This window comes from Haemorhous mexicanus, chromosome 11 (assembly GCF_027477595.1).
Source record: "Haemorhous mexicanus isolate bHaeMex1 chromosome 11, bHaeMex1.pri, whole genome shotgun sequence".
Classification (NCBI taxonomy): domain Eukaryota; kingdom Metazoa; phylum Chordata; class Aves; order Passeriformes; family Fringillidae; genus Haemorhous; species Haemorhous mexicanus.
In genome coordinates this window covers 1,802,461-1,818,497 of record NC_082351.1, presented here as the reverse complement: position 1 = coordinate 1,818,497, position 16,037 = coordinate 1,802,461, and the positions used below count along the sequence as shown (strand labels likewise).

General features: G+C 47.6%; 1 protein-coding gene across 9 annotated transcripts in view; it reads left to right on the top strand.

The window, feature by feature from the left end:
• Positions 1-568: 568 nt before the first annotated feature.
• Positions 569-16,037, top strand: part of FBLN2 (fibulin 2) — a 91,314-nt gene continuing 75,845 nt past the window's right edge. For 2 of the 9 annotated variants that reach the window (XM_059856059.1, XM_059856058.1), the window contains exon 1: positions 1,459-1,599. The gene's annotated coding sequence lies outside the window, so the exon portion shown is untranslated. Of the gene's footprint in view, positions 692-1,040; positions 1,175-1,369; positions 1,600-11,736; positions 11,862-14,299; positions 14,442-16,037 lie in introns of those variants that run through there. The other 7 variants (XM_059856056.1, XM_059856052.1, XM_059856057.1 and 4 more) reach the window with 7 other exon arrangements.

Here is a 16,037-nt window from a genome sequence, read left to right as displayed (position 1 = left end):
GATGTGAAGCTGGCAGCCAGGCCGTGGATCCTCTGGTGCCTCCACCAGCTGTTTGCAGCTGTCCCCAGGGCCCGGGCCAGGCCAGGCTGGTGCTGCCGGGCTGGGCCGGTGGGACACTCGGTGGGACACTGCCACACTCCTGCGGCTCTTCCCTGCTGGCTTGGGCACAGCTGTCCTGCCAACAGCTCCAGCGGGCACTTAACAGGGTCTCTCCTTCCCATAACCAAATGGCCGGGAAGATAGAGGAGCCCTTTGGTGTAAAAACATCCCAGCTGTGCCTCAGAGCTGCCTGCCCAGGCAGAGAGCTCCGGGGCTGGCCCGGCTGGAAACAGCTGGTACTGAAGGGACAGAAAGGCAGGGGGAAGCCGAGCCTGGTGCCCAAGGAGAGGTGGCAGAGCTCTCTATCCAGGACAAGCGGCTCCCTCTGGCTGAGCCCCCTGAGCTCACAGACACAGCCCGCGGTCTGGCAGGGAGCAGCCCCGCGCTTACTCCCGAGACCCTCTGAGGAGGGATGCTTTCCCGATGACATAGTGTTTGTTTCAGGGACTTGGTTCGTCCCAGGGACTTGCTCTAATTTATCCCAGGATGGGTTTCTATAAACAGTCGCTATTGTCAGAGACAACAACGGGACGCTCTCGATGAGCAGATCGGGGGCCAAGCACAGAGCGCTTCCCTGAGGGCTTAGGGCCAGGTGAGTTTGGGGCTACTTACATCTCAGTAAGCAGCTGTGGGACAAAAAGTAATTGAAAAGCCCTTACAGTACGACCTCGAAGACACCTTTGGTCGACAGAGTGGCGTTAACCGGGGCAGAGCCAGGTGAGACCCCACAGCCCCGGGGCAGGCGCAGCGCTCACCTCTCAGCCCCGGCTTTTTCTTTTCCTTTGTCGCTGCGGTGCACAGGAGCCCGTCTGGAGACTGCTCCCGTCCCCGTGAGCCTCCCTGCACAGCCCATCCCATTCCATTCCATCCCATCCCCTTCTATCCCATTGTTCCGGCGTGTTGGGCCGTGCTCCGCGGGGCTGCCGTCCCGCCCGGCCGCTGTCAGGTTGGACAAACCCCGCCGCCGCTCGGCCCCGGCGCCGCTTTCCGGCCCCTCCCTCCGGCCCGGGGTCCCGCGGCCCCTTCCCCCGGAGCAGAGCGAGCGGCGCGGCGCGGCCCGGCCCGGCCCGGCCCGGTAAGTGCGGGGCGCTCCCGGAGCCTGCTGCAGCCCCTACACCCAGAGCCCTTTCCGGGACAAATGCGTGGATATTTCCTTGTGCTGTTCCTCTCCTTCTCTTTTTTTTTTTTTTTTTTCCTTCCCCTGTTGGTTTGAAAGCGGCAGATTTTCAAAGGAAAAAAAGTTTCTGTGGATGTTTCGGAGCTGTTGGTTTTTTGAAAACAACGCGCTGGGTGGAGGCGAGAGCAGCCCGCGAGGCAGGGGGAGTGTTTGCAAAGCAAATGTCATTCGGCGCTGGGGGAGAGCCGCCCGGATTGTTCCTCAGACGCGTCCCCCGAGCCGTGCACGCTGGTGAGCGGAGCGAAAACCAATGGGAAGCTCGAAGGGAGGAGGAGAAGGTATATGGCAGAGCTAAGAAAAGCGCTCTCTGCCTGCTCTTGCTGGTATGCTCGGATTTCTGGAGTGAGCGGCGTTAAAATGGCCCGGGGGCTGTGCGGGAGCTCCGGCGGGACAGGGGAGCGATGTGCTGGGGAAGGCTGGGGGACCAGGCTCGTAGGGTCAGTGGGGAAACCGAGCTGCGGAGCGCAGAACCACTGCGTGCGTGCAGGGCTGAGCCCAAGCCAGCCGGCTCTCTGCCCCATGCCTCCTCTCACCTTATCGCCTCCCCTATCGCTCAGAGCCTTGCGCAGGAGCCTGGCGGTCGCCCCGAGCTGAGCCGCTCCGGGATGAGGTCAGAGGAGGAGGCTTTGGGCACACGGTCTGTAACACCTGCAGGAAGGGCCTTGGAACTGGTGTGTGCCCCACTAGTATCGAATTTTCTCTCTCAATCTTTGGTTTTCTTTGGAAAGGAAAGCTGCCGTTATTGCCAAGTTATATTATCGTCGAGTTTGGTTTCTTTGCACCTATAGGCGATGAGCAGAGGGGCGGTGTTTGGAGTTTGCGTGGTTTTCTAACAGGTCATCAGCACCTGAGTTCTCTCCTTTCCTGTTCCTCCTCACGACACATTCTTGCTTTAGGCATCCTGGTCCTTTCAGATGCAAATGGAAGCTATGGACGCATCCCATAAATGTGGCTTTACTTGTAGCTTACGTCAACTACAGCTCGTGCTATACAGTTAATGGGTGTAAAATTGTCTTAGGAGATTTTGGACATAAACCCCCCCTTATTAGTGGAATGGATGAAATTAGTTTTATTATGAAAGATTTTCCCCTAATGACAGAATGGAGCCTATAGAGGCCAAACCCTAGTCTTTTAACTAGTTCTTCTCCCAAGTGACGTCAGCTGGACCATCAAAATCACTTTGAAGACATTATACCAGCATTAATAGGGCTGATGTTGGCCTAAAAATATCTTCCAAAAATCACACTCTTAATTGGCATTGCTTTGTTGGCAAAGCTTCCCCGGTGCTGCCTTACTCTTCAAGAGCCATGTTGTTTTAATTGCATCAATGTATTCTGTCATGAAGGCAGTGCTCTGAGCAGGGTTTATTGAGTTTAGTGTAGAGCCTGGAGCTTTAACTTTTCCACTAAAGACAAAAAAAACAGTGGCAAAGCCATAGAACTCTTCAGCTCTGAGAGCTCCACAGGTACCCCATGTCTGTGGGACTGCTTTTTTGAGCACACTGCATCAGGCGATTCTGCAAATGATACTGGAATAAATAATGAGTAAACAGTAGCATTGCAGTGTATATAAATACTGGAAAAAATTGTTTTCTTTTAGTTTAAGTCAGTTTTTTTGACTGAAGAGATCTCTCTTTACTTTCCATCCATCCATTTTAATACCTTTGCCTTAGATAATCATGTGATATTATACACTTCTACATTTCTCTGGTCTACTCGAAGCTGGAAGAAATGGTGTTCTGCAGTTTTGTGCACTGAGTGTAGGTGGCCTCTGAGAGGTGATGTTGGGCAGGGAGTCCCCTGCAGTGCTTGGTGGCATTAAAGATGACATTCCAAACAAAACTCTTTCTGTCCCTCTCAGGCATGAGCTCGTTGGAGGGCAACAACAAACCCCATCTCTGGGAGCTGGGGGTGAGTGTGGCTGAGGATCAGCTGGATCCCACTGGAAGAGGCTTGTGAGCTCCCAGGGAACCTCACCAGAGTGCTCCTGAGTGCAGCTTCACTCCTGCAGGTGTGTGAGATGGAGCCCACCAGGCACCCCAGGCTGCTTTTTGGGGCTCAGGCGGTAGATAAGCAAGGAAACAGCAGCACAGTCAGGAAGTGGCATCTTCTGCATCTGATCATCTGTCCCTGGCTGGGATGGAGTCCTGGTGTTGGACTACTTGGAAACTGTTTTGCTGGACAGTTCCTCAGTTCCAGGAGGGGACACTGCTGGGGCGTCCATGCTGCCAGAACCCCTCCAACACTGCAGGACGTCCCTTCCTCGGGATTTGCAGGAGCAGAGTGGTTGCAGCCCTTCTCCAGGCTGCTTCCACGCTGTGGTTTTGTGCCTTTTTTGTGAGTACTGGAAGCTCTGAGGGCTCCTGTTGCTCTCGCTGCTGTCATGTCGGGTAACTCAGGTCTCACAGGCTGCGGGGGGACTGCTGGGGAAGGAAGGGACCTTTGCTGTCCCTCCCCATCATCTCTGTGCCCCCATGGAAACCAAACCAAGCCTCCTGCCAACCATGCCTCTCTCTGCTACTTTCCTTCCTTAATCCAGGGAGATGAGCAATCTTTACAGGAATGGTCTTCCCTTTCAAACTGTTCTGTGGAAAAGTTTCCATGCCTGGGAGTTTCTTCCATGGTTTGTGGGTACAAGGTGGGATTTAGCTGCTTCTGCCAAAACCAGAAGAGTCTCTTACATTCTGCAGAAATTTTGGTGGCTGCTGAAAGACTTGCAGTGGGCGCACGCTTTCCTCCAGCTGCCTTCTGGCTGTTCAGCAGAGGAAACCAGAGTGCTGCTGGCTGGGGCCTGCCTGCCTCTTCCATGAGCCTTTGACCTCAGGGCCACTGTGGTCTCAGGTAGCCTCACAGTGCCCTGGGAGCTCTCCTTCCTCCTCTGTCCCAGGGCTGAGCGTGCTGAGGTGTTTTTCTTGGTTGCATGCAGATCCCTAGTGACGGAAAGAACCAGGACTCAATTATTGTGCCTCTTATCTCCTCTTCGGTGTGCCACCAGCCCATATGTTTAGAATAAGGCTCTGATCTCGTGATATGGGCTCATGCATTCACTTTTGTTTAGCTTTTCCCCCCATTCTCATGCATTAGAAATTTGGATTTCCTTCCAGCTCATTGGCATAACATTAACCTTTCTTTCTGCTGGAAGTGACATGTTGCCTTTAATAAGAGGGGCCTGTATTTAATATCCCAAGAAGTCCTTTCCAATTCCATGTTCATACAGATCAGGAGTTAAACAGAAGAGACTCGGAAAAGGGCTTTCCAAAAAGCGGTTTGTTTTCTCCTGCTTATGTTACTGTGGTCTTTCTGTTGGAAATCAAACAATCAAAACAAACTTAGGTATGAAGAAATGCAGCTCACTTGTGGCCTGGCCACTCCTCCTCCTGCTGAGCATGACCAGAGCAAGACCAGACAATTTGAGCTACGTTTTCATTCTTGCCCATTACAAACCTAACCCATTATTCATGAAAATTAAGCTGTGTTAATGACATCCCTTGCTTTGCATTACGGCAGGCAGGCGCGCATTCCTGTCTGTCTTGTTTGCTAACGAGCTCTGTGGGCTGCAGCCAGAGGCAGGGAGAAGTTTAAGCTCTGTCACTGATCACTGACTTCAGCGTGCAGCCGAGGCCAGGGTGGTGTGTTTGAGCAGAGATGTCACTGGCATTTACTGGGGGTGCACTGGAGCCTGGGGCTTTCCCCATCTTGGGCTGGTTTTATGAATGAAGGCAGGCAGGGAGTGCCCAGCCCGGTGCCAGGAACGCTCTGTGGGAGGGACGGGGTCCCTGGCACAGCTGCACGGACTGACGGACAGCCAGCTGCCATGGGCTGGGCTTGAGCATCCCGGCAGGAACCATCACCAGCAGGTACCTCCCACACTCCTTTCTGTGACATGGAGGAAGTGCCCCATCACATGTCGCAGTCCTTCTGCCTATTTTGGTAGGATTTTTTTTTTTTTTTTTTTTTTTTTTTTTTTTTTTTGTGATCCTTGGCAGGAGACTTCTTTTAGTTTAGTTCTAGTTCTTGCTCCTGACTCTATTCACTGAGAATACCTTGGAGACTAGCTCATTTTTTCCTGTATCCAGAAAACTTTTTAGTAACTGCTAACCCCTTACACCTGTACACATAAGTCAAGAAAGGATCTTAATGCAGTTTTGTCTAGACTGGTGATGGAGAGGGAGAGAGAGAAAAAAAGCAATTCCTGGGGCAGGCATACATGACATTTTGGAAATAGAAAATACAACCAGCAATGATTATATCCCTGCCAGAGCTGGCAGAAGGGGTCTTTTGGGTGTTCTTAATCCACCTCACTGCAAATCCAGCCAGGTTAGCTCAAACCACCTTTGTTTTTGACTTGAATTAGCTGAGTCTGCAGTAGCACAGTGAATGTTCCCTCTGTCCCTCCTGCCAGACATGTGGTGGGGGACTACCAGCCAGCTGCTGGTCCTCAGCCAGCTCCTGCTGTAGCCACGGCCAGGAGACACCGTCTGTGTGTCCCCAAGCTTCACTTATTGAGAGCTGAGCCATTTGGCCAGCAGCAGCTTGAGATGCGCCCCTTACACTCTGCTGTCCTAAATCATCTCAGCTTGGTACCTGCCCCCATCTCATGGCTGTCCCCCCTGGGAAATTCCAGAGCTCCCTGGTGCTCTGGGTGGGCCAGCTGAAATCCTTCAGGGCATCAGTGTGGCTCCCACTGAACAGCTGTTTTACCCAGGGAATGGCAGACCTGTTCTTCTGCCCGAGCATTTGTGAACCTTTTAGGATGATACTGGATATGCATGGACAGAGGTTTAGGGGATGCCTATGGGATCTGAATTCCCATTCAAGTTATAAGGCAATGTGTTGTCTCAGTTTCTGTGGCAATCACATTTGAACTGTTTTATAGAAAAAACTTCTAGGACTGCTGCCTTTCCTTGTTATGCTCTGGACTTTGGTGGTGAGGTTACTTATGAAAAAAATTAAAATGAAAGCTGGAAAAACTCTTGCTGGTGTCATGAATCAGATCAGAATGAGAGATTACATTTAAAACTCTGAAGTGAGACCTTTTCACAGGAGACTGTTACTTTAAATATACGTCTGGAATGGGGAAAAACACCCACTTCTGCAAAAGATTTTTTAAAAAATAATTAAACTCCACTGTTTGGAAATGATTAATTATTGTAACATGTGAGTGCTGCAGAGTTTCATCTACTCACAGTAGTATTTAAAATGATTTAAAGTTGTTTGTTCAAAGTTTGCTTTTAGTATGTCATTAAATGTCATGGATTTATTCCAGCTGTCCTCCACAAATGTATCACTTGTGAAGGATTTTGCATGGGAACAGGCTTCCAGATTTTAGTTTTGATAGCAAAGCCCAATTTTGTTTTATTTTTAATCTAGTTTTGCCTCATGAAGAGGCTCAAAGTGGAGTTGGCAGAGAAGATGGCAGCAGCTCTGCCGGGCAGAGTTACTGGACTGGCGTGCACCTCCTGGAACCCCCTGAGCCCAGGGGCAAGGATGGGCAGCTGGTGCAGATCCCTGACCCCACTGACCACTGCCTGCCCGCCCCTGCTCTGGGCCCTGCTGGCCACTGCCTCTGCACAGCTCCCATGAGCACTCCCTAATTTGCTTTAGACAAAGCCAAGTGGATTATCTCGAGCCACTAATTAGACTATTTAAGATAATCCTGCTGCCTTTTGGGTTTGTCTCTTTTTTTCCTGAAGTGAATCAGCGAGGACTGAAAGAGGCTGTTCCTCCATTCACCTGAAGGAGCTGAGCTGCTGAGCCTGCCCAAAGGCTCTGCCAGCTCTATGGAGGCCAACTTTTTATTTATTCAGTTTCCATAAGCAGGACACTCGCATCTGGTGGCATGGCACGTCCTGTTCTCATCTCATCTGCCTCACGCGTGGACCTGTGTCCTGCAATCCATACAGCATCCAGTCTGATGATCCTGAATGTAAGATCGTGGACATGATTAATGTATAACACTTGGATGGCTCTTGGGGAAGGATATAATGTGATACAGAGCAGATTGGTTTGGGGGATTTACCGCTCAGTTCTGAGCTGGTGAAGTAAAGTAAATGGCTCTGCTCAGGAGAGCTGCAGAATGCTCAGAAACATTCATTTGCCTTTAGAGCAAAACCAAAAATGCAGTCTGCTTTCTGACACACTGTTTGGTTCCTGGCATGGCTGCCTGCAGATCCAGAAGGATATGTCCTGTGGAAAGTGTGTGTAATAATTCGTGAGCTTTTGTAAAATGCAGATGTTAACAGCAAGAGTGCACGATAAGCAATCTCACCTCACTTTTATTAAGATGTTTGCATTCTTCTCAAGGTGTTGACATAGCACACTATGCCCTGGGGTGCTGCAAGTGTCTGAATATTTAGGATGTGTAAAAGAACATTTAATAATGTCTCTCCAGTCTGGGCAAACAGGTTAACTTGAGTGCCTCACTTCTATTCCTGCATTTAAATAGAGTGAAGTGAAAGAAACTCACTGGGGTTTACTTAAATTTACTAAAATCTCTCTTTCTGTAACAATTTAAAAAATAAATCAGCACATTATGACATTATCCATGAAGATGAAACATGTGCCTAGACCAGACAGCTCATGTATGTAATTTTTGGTTATGTTTCTGTGGTTTGGGATTGCTTGTCTCTGAGGGTGTAAATAGCACTTAAATTGTGTAAATTGTGTGTTTGTGCAGTGCTGGGCACTGTGGCACTCCAACATGCAGCTGCACAAAGTTCCATATTGCTTCCACAGCTGGGGGATGGCTCTGAACTGGGAAAAACTCCCACTAACTGGGAATTAGAACTCGATAATTGTGTTGGATCTAGATGATCTTTAGGTCCCTTCCAACCCAAACCATTCTGTGAAAACAGACAGTGAAGTGTGTCAGGCAAGCATGTGTGTGTTTCAAATAGCCTCCAATGTGTTCAAAATGAAATGTTTCCATTTGGTTTTAAGCCTGCTTTTTGAAAACTCTTTTAAGGAGCCTAAATAATGTCTGCCATCAGTAATGTTTGGGCCTTAACGAACGACAGGCCTCTCATGTTGGTGACTAAGGTGGCTGCAGAGCTTGGTGTTCTCAGGAGCAGAGCTGAGGATTTCTCTGATAACTCGAGTAACAACTTCCAGTTTTCCCTCAATGCTGTTTTTTCCTGATGGGTAAATCAAGCAGGTCTTGTTTCCTCATTAAAAAGAAAAGCTAAGTAAAAGAAGATAAATGCTTTCTGCAAATCATCCTATTTTCATCTTTATTTAATTAACAGGTCTTAAGTAGCAGGGTGACTGTCATCCATCTGACCTGCTTCCTGTCCCCTCCCCTCCTTAGTGACACTGATATTAGAAGTATGGGAGAACTTAGACTGTTGGCAAAATGGGTGGAAAATCAAATGTAAAATGTTTTGCTTGAACATTTTGTGGTTTCTCCTGAAATTCTTCCTCTGAAACAAAGGATGTTCTTTGTTCTTTACTGGGAGGCTTGTTTTTACTTGAAAAAAATATGCAATGTCATTGTGGATTGCAGAAGTTTCTACAGAAATGACATAAGTTCTCTACAAAAACATTTTTTAAGACCTGGGAAAAAAGGACACAGTTACAAACTGCAAAAAAAAAAAAAAAAAAAAGAAAAAATTGACTGGTTTGATGTTTTTTTGGCAGATTCTTGCAAATACCTTCCGAGTCAAAATGTTAGTGATTTGGAAAAATTTTGAAATAGAGTAATTTCACATGACCCCCTCTTGGAAGCTTCTAGGTTTTGCATTCTTTGCTCCAACACAATTCCCACTGAAGAAATACTTCAAAAAACAAAGATTGTGGATTCTTTTAAAAATGCCATTCCTTGCTTTTCGGGTAACTGCACCGTGTTTATGTATCTTACTCTTACCCTGATTGATATGATCAAAACAAAGCATTCATGGATTTGTTTGGAGTCTGTAAAGGATGTGAACTGAGCCACGAGACAGGCAGAACTGGCAGGCCCTGGGTGCCCAGCTCCTCCAGCTGGATGTGGGGGTGCTCTGGGGTCCTCTGGCCACCCTGTCCTCTGTTCCCTGGGCACCCCATCCCCTGGGTACCCTGTCCCCTGGGCATCCCATCCCCTGGGCACCCCATCCCCTGTCACCTGGCTCTGTGGCACCACAAGGGCTCCCTGTCTCTCCACACCAGTAGGCACAAAGGCCTGGGAGCAAGCAGTGAGGATGGGGGGATGGTGGTGATCTGAAGTGGGAAGGAAAGGTGGCTTTGGGACCATACCCCCTGCCCATCCAGCCAGGCTGGCTTTCACTGCCTGCCTGTGCTGTTAAATAGCTGGTAGTTGTCACTCCATGAGTATTCCTTTGTTATTTGAGAATTACTGAGACACTTAATTGGCTGTTCATTAGCTGCTTTAGAGAAAAATAAGATTTGATTAATCATAATTTCATCAAATTATAGCCTGTTCTGCAGGCTGATGGAATTAGGCAGTGAAGAGCTAGCTGGAGCTGTGCCCTGCCCTGGCTGTGCAGCCCTGCCTGGCCTCACCTGGAGGGCTGGGGGGCCACAGAAATCGGGGTCACCCACACCAGTCAGGGATGGGGACCCCAGGGTGGTGGGGTGAGGAGCACGGAGTGCAGGTGGTGCCTGGGGCTGTGGATTCCTCACGTTGAGGCCCTGGCACAGGGTGCCCAGAGCAGCGGTGGCTGCCCCTGGATCCCTGGCAGTGCCCAAGGCCAGGCTGGACAGGGCTTGGAGCACCCTGGGAGAGTGGAAGTTGTCCCTGCCTGGGGCAGGGAGTGGAACAAGATGAGCTTTAATGTCTCTTCCAACCCAAACCATTCTGCGATACTGTGCTATAAACACAGCCATCGACAGAGACAACAGTTGGCATCCATTCCTAACCTTTGAGGTCACTTCACTTCCTTTTTGTTGCTTTTGTTTTGTAAGCAATTGTCACCCCTGTCGAGATCAAACTTCTGAGCTGAGATGTTGAATTCATCCTTGAAGAATATATATTTTTCTCTGAAATAGTCCATTACATTATTCCAAGTTTTACCTTACCAACATGCTAATTTCAAATATAACTGGGTTTAGTAAATTATGCAACAGAGAAGATAGAGCTGTCACCTTTGCTTCAGAGTAAAGGTCAAGAGCTTGAAGACAGGAAAGCTCATAGATGCAGAATGCAGTTGTTAGAAATCCCACACAAGGTATTTGCAGATGTTAAGTATCAGGGCAAGGATTTAAAAAGCAAGTTCTTTACATGAAATTGCTCTGCTGCCTTCTGGCCAAGAGTTAAAAGATCCCCCAAAGGTTTTCTGTTTTCTGCCATCTTTTTGTCTTACATCTTTCCTCTTCCAGGATCGCTGACTGTTTCTTCCCTTTAATGTCTTTTAGGGGCCCACTCTTGGCCTTTGAAAAGCAGCTCTATCTGCTCCCCCACCTGCCCAGGCCTGGTGGAGAGAGGAGCAGAGACCTCCCTTCCCCTTGCCAAGTGGGACTCCCTCGGCCTCCCTGACTTGATTTAACAGAGCTTGGGCCATTGACCATGTTGACATTGGGATTACATGGAATTTGCTTGCACAAAAGCCAGCAAATGGCACAGCCTGTGTCAGTTTGCACTTCACCCTTCTCTGAGCAAACACTCAGGAAATACCTGCATCAGCCTGGTGCTGGTTGTTATCCCTGGGGCTGGTGCACAGCATTGGGGACCTCAGTGTGGGGCTGGGGCTGGACCAGCGGCAGTGACAGGATTTGGGGGCTATTCTCCCTCTGCTCCTCTGCACCTTCTCCGGTGCATTGGTGCTCGGCAGCTTCACAGCGGGTGTAACGCTCCCCTGTGCAGAGTTTGGGAAGAGGCATTTCCTCCTTCTCTCAGGGTAGTGTTCTTGTCAAGCACGATGGTAATTGCAAATTCAGACCAGAAGTAGATCAATAACAATAGAAGAATGTTAACAGAAGAGTTAATTGACAAAGTTTAGAGGCTTGGTTTTTGGACACTGTTAATTGCTTAGCTGATGGTAATCCTGGAGAGGAACAGATGGGACTCTTCGAGCCCAACATGTGCAACATCTTCCTTGCCAAAGATCCCAGACCAGATGCCCAGGGCTTTGCTGGGTCTTGAGGGGCCTCAGCAGAGCTGCCTCAGTGACCAGCCTTGGCTTTGGCCCCAGCATGGTGGTGTTGGCCCTCAGCAAGGAGTCCCCTCTGTGTTGGGACTGTGGTCCCTGCTGCACCAGATCCCCAGGGGAAGGAAGACAAGGCCCTCAGCAGCCCCTCAAACCCCCCTGGGGTCTGGGAGGGGGAAATGAGCTATTTTAGGGCCCCATTGGGGTGGGGGAGGCAGCCCCAGCACTGCCCTGGCTTTACCTGGGTCAGGCAGCCCTAGGCTCAGCTTTGAAATGTGAAGCAGCTTCCTTAAGCATTGCAGGGGGTAAAAAGTGAATTAACCATATCATAGGCACATGGTACTTCCCTGCTCAGATTACACTACAAAATCTGGGCAGTTCCTAAGATAGAGCTGGAAAAGGGGATTTGGAAGTGTGAGCAGCACTTGGAGCAGAGCACAGCTGACATGGCTGGGAACAAAAGGTGACAGGAGAACTCGCCACATCTGCGCTGCTGCTCATACACAGGTCAGCAGAAATCTTTCCTAACTGGACTTTCGTTGCAAATTTGCTGGGAGAAGTGTAAAATAACTTTGTTTGAGTGCTGGCTTTGCTTTGTGCCTTGCTTCCTGCTAGTTGCAGAGCTTGTGTCTGGCTGGGTTTCACTTTGGTTTTTGTACTTTGTTTTTCAGATTTATTTTTAACTGTTCTTTAGGCTCTAAAGCTGTTGCTAAATATCTTCAGTTTGATGCAGTTTAAAGACTTAAGTACAGAGGGGAGGATTTGCTTTGTTAGTTAAGGCTGCTAAAGCTGGGTCTTTGCTGGTCGTGGACAAAGCTTTTTGCTTTTTTGCAAAATTCTCCATAAGCAACACATGTGTTTGTGCTATTAGTCAGATCTTTACGGGATTTTTTTTTTTTTGTTTTCTCCTCAAAGTGAGCTTCTTACAAAAACAATTATTTTTAATGGTACTTCTGGCCTTTTGACTGGGAATTCAAAGTTTTACCTCACAGGCTGGAGCAAAAGTTAGGTTTGTTTTTGTTAATGTAAGTCAAGGAGTAGCAGTGATTCACTGTGACAGGCTGAATGTGAGCCATATGAACCGAGCTGCACAGGCATAAAGGAGAATTGTGCTGCAAAGTATCTCCAAGTAATTTAGATTTTGACACACTTACCACTTCTCAAGTTGCGTTTCCCTCTCTCCTCACACTCCTGCCCTTCCCCCACCATCCAAGATCTGATGTGATGGAAAAATATAGGCATTGTCTCTGGGATTAGGAATGGCTGGGCTAAAAGTGCTTTTTGCTTCTGCGGATTTTATTATAGCGGTGTGAGAGCTTCCCAGAGACATGGCAATGATTGTATACACTCACATGAAGGGTCTTAAATGACAACTTTCTGGGCTGAAATAATAGAGTTTTGAGATGATCATCCCTATCCCTGGGAGCGTGCAAGTGATGTGGGCTGGTTTGTGTCACTGGGACGGTCCGTGCTGGGCTCCTGCTCCGAGGAGTGTGAGCTGTGTGCAGTTGCTGGAGCCCGGCTCCCACAGCTGTGGGGGACAGGGGACAGGGGCTGCCTGGCCCCAGCAAACCCCAGGAACTGGGCACGGGGCCACTGTGTCCCACTCTGGGGGCAGCATTCTACAGAGCCCTTTTTTTCCAGTTAAACACTACTGATTCCTTTTGTGTGTGGTTTTTTTTGTTTGTTTGTTTTTTTGGTTTTTTTTTTGCTGTAATTCTCCTTTTTCCCCTTCTTTATTCTGTGGTTTTCTTGTATGAATGGCAAATGAAGGCTGTTTCAGTACTGACTCAGATGGTACATATTTATAGCAGCACTTCATGTCCAGCCTTTTTATTGATTAAATATTGTAGCATTGGGGTGTGGAAAGGAATGGCAAATGGCAGTTCATACCATTGTGAACATGGGGTTTCTTACCGGTCAGTGAAAGGCAGAGTGTAGAGCTGTGTGTGAGGGTAGTAAGTGCAGTATCTATAAAATAAGACATATTTTAATGGCTCTTAAACTTGAAGATTGAATTCAGTTCTCTTCGGCAGTGTATCCTGCAGCTACAACAGACACATGCCAGGGGCAAGGAGAGCAGAAGTTGGTGTTGCAGTGAATTTGTTATAACCCAGTGGCCCACTCCAGGTCTCTTTCTCCCTGAAGTTATTAGCCAGCACCCTGCTGGAAAGGGGGATTAAGCCAGACGTTAAGGTCACGTTGTGACCCATCTTTGCTGTTTAATGTCGAATGTGAAGTTTTAAAAGCAAACCAAAACTAATACATTAGATACTGGTTTTGAGGCAAAACCCCAGCAAAATGTCTGTCAGGTTCCAAATGATGCCTTGCTTCACTTTAACAATGAGCTATCCATTCCATGGTCTGAATTTATGGAATGTTAAACAGTTTCTGGCATTACTGTGCCCCTGCAGGAAGAACAGATGGTACTTTTGAATGAGTTTTGCTATAGGATAAAATGTTCCAGGTCTTCACCAGATCATATACATCTGTAAGAAAGGAATAGCATTTGTGTAAAGTAAACAAGATAAAGATAACTCAAAATCTCCTACTGAAGGAAGAACAGTGCCTGTGGGCTGAGGTGATAGTACAGATTGGAAGGTAATGTGGAAATGTACTGCTTAATATTATTTTAAAGGAGAACACTTATCTTGGTGAAACATCCCAAAGAGGAAATCTCCTTTATTAGGCCTTGGGAGGCAGTGGTCAGGGTGTGAGTGGTCAGCGTGTACTGACAGGAGCCTGTGTATAACAAGAGCACATTATTTTATATCTTGTTTGATTTATAGAGATTTGGCTCTCTGAGAAGAGCATGGAAACAAGGAAAATCCAGATCCTGACAGTCCTTATCGTGCCCATATATAATGTGGCCACCCCACATTACTGAGAGGAACATCTCCATCTGGATGCACACCTTGCACCCTTCATAGAAGTTTGTCTTGTAGGTGAAACAGAGGATTGGCAGAATTGTGAAGTGTTGCTCCATTTTCCTTCTCCACTCCTCTGGATGACCAGGAACTGCTGGAATGATGGAATCCATAATTTTTTTTCAGAGTTCTGCTGGGATTCTCCCAGTTGACCTCCAAGGTAATAATTCCTTTCGCTCCCCTGGCCTCTGCAGTGTTGTGGTCCACATTTGGTGAAGGAATATCCCCTTCAGTTTATTTCTGTTCCTTACAATTCTGTAAGCTTTGTTCATATTGTCCATAGAGTTCTCCTTTGCAAAGTGAAAAATCACAGGCTCTGCAGCTTTATCCACCCAAAATTAAGGTTATGTGTCATGTAAATAATGTATAGTCTCGGTATGGTGCACAGCTGTGGGCTTCCCATCCCTGGAAGTGTCAAGGCCAGGCTGGACAGGGCTTGGAGCAACCTGGGGTGGTGGAAGGTGGAACTGGGTTATCCCTAAGGTCCTTTCCAGCCCAAACCAGCCTGGAATTCTGTGGTTAAGCTCAGAGCAAAGGGACAATGCATCCATCCCAAACAGTTTATCAATTGCCCTCTGAAGTCTTACCCAGCCCTCCACTGATTGTAGAGAACCTCATCAGCGAGGTGACCTCTAGAAAACTGATGTTAAACTGTACCAGTGATCTTCTGAGAACTTAAACTCACAGACCTCTTTGTTCTGTTCTTGTTCTTTGTACTTGGGATCCCCAAGACCGTGGTATTGGCCCCTTGCTTTCAGAATTGAACCTTCCAATTCGATCTACGGTTTGTTACTGAAATCCAGTGGAAATCTTCCCCATGCCAGGCTGCAGCTCAGTCAGCTGGGTGTGCAGTCAGAAGGGCTGCCAGAGCCTTTCCATCAGGCGGGGTGAGGCAGGCTCATGCCACAGGAAGGCTCTTGACAGGTGCCTCTCACTGCACCTCGAGAGCCTCGGAGCGCACGGACAGGGGAGTCTGGAAAGCTCCAATACCTCCCACTGCACCTCCTCTGCTTTCCTTGGTGGGGTTTTTGTCCTTCCTTCATTTAAATACCAAATATTCTGTATTCTTCTGAGTCTTTATTTCATCTCTCATGTTAGTAACTTTTCCATCTTAATTTTCCTTCTCAGTCATGTGCTGGACTGTACATAACTAATGTGGAAGGAGGGACTACAAACTCTTTCTTCTTCTGTTGTACTAATTATTTATTTCCCCTTGTACTAATTATTTACTTCCCCTTGTATTAATTATCTTTACAGTTATAGGATTTCCTCAGCTGGAAAATAAAATAGTTTCCTTCCCTTCCAGAAGATCATTGACCAAAACATAAATATGTATTTTAATGTGCCAAGACCAAACAAATTGTTCGTACTAGTCAATACCACTTTAGCTGGAATATTGCTTGCTGTGATGAAAATCAGATTGAATTTACTGTTTTGTCAGTGTGTTCAACAAAACCAAGATGATGATAAAGGAAAAAAAGTATTCTTGTTTAAATTGTGTGTGTGTCTGTAAGGTAACAAGTACAATATTCAGTCAGCATTTTTTGTTAATGCAGTATCATCTGGTTTGCTGGGATTTCTGTTTTGAATGTTCCACCTGTGATTGCAAGTGATCATGGGTTTACTTGTATTGGGTGATGATCAGTAAATTAAAGTGTTAAAGAGTCTGGGTTGTAAGCTTACCCAGCAGATCACAGTAACTTCCTGTGGTATTAGAAAATGTAATGTGTAATTTACAAAATAAACAAGACTTGCT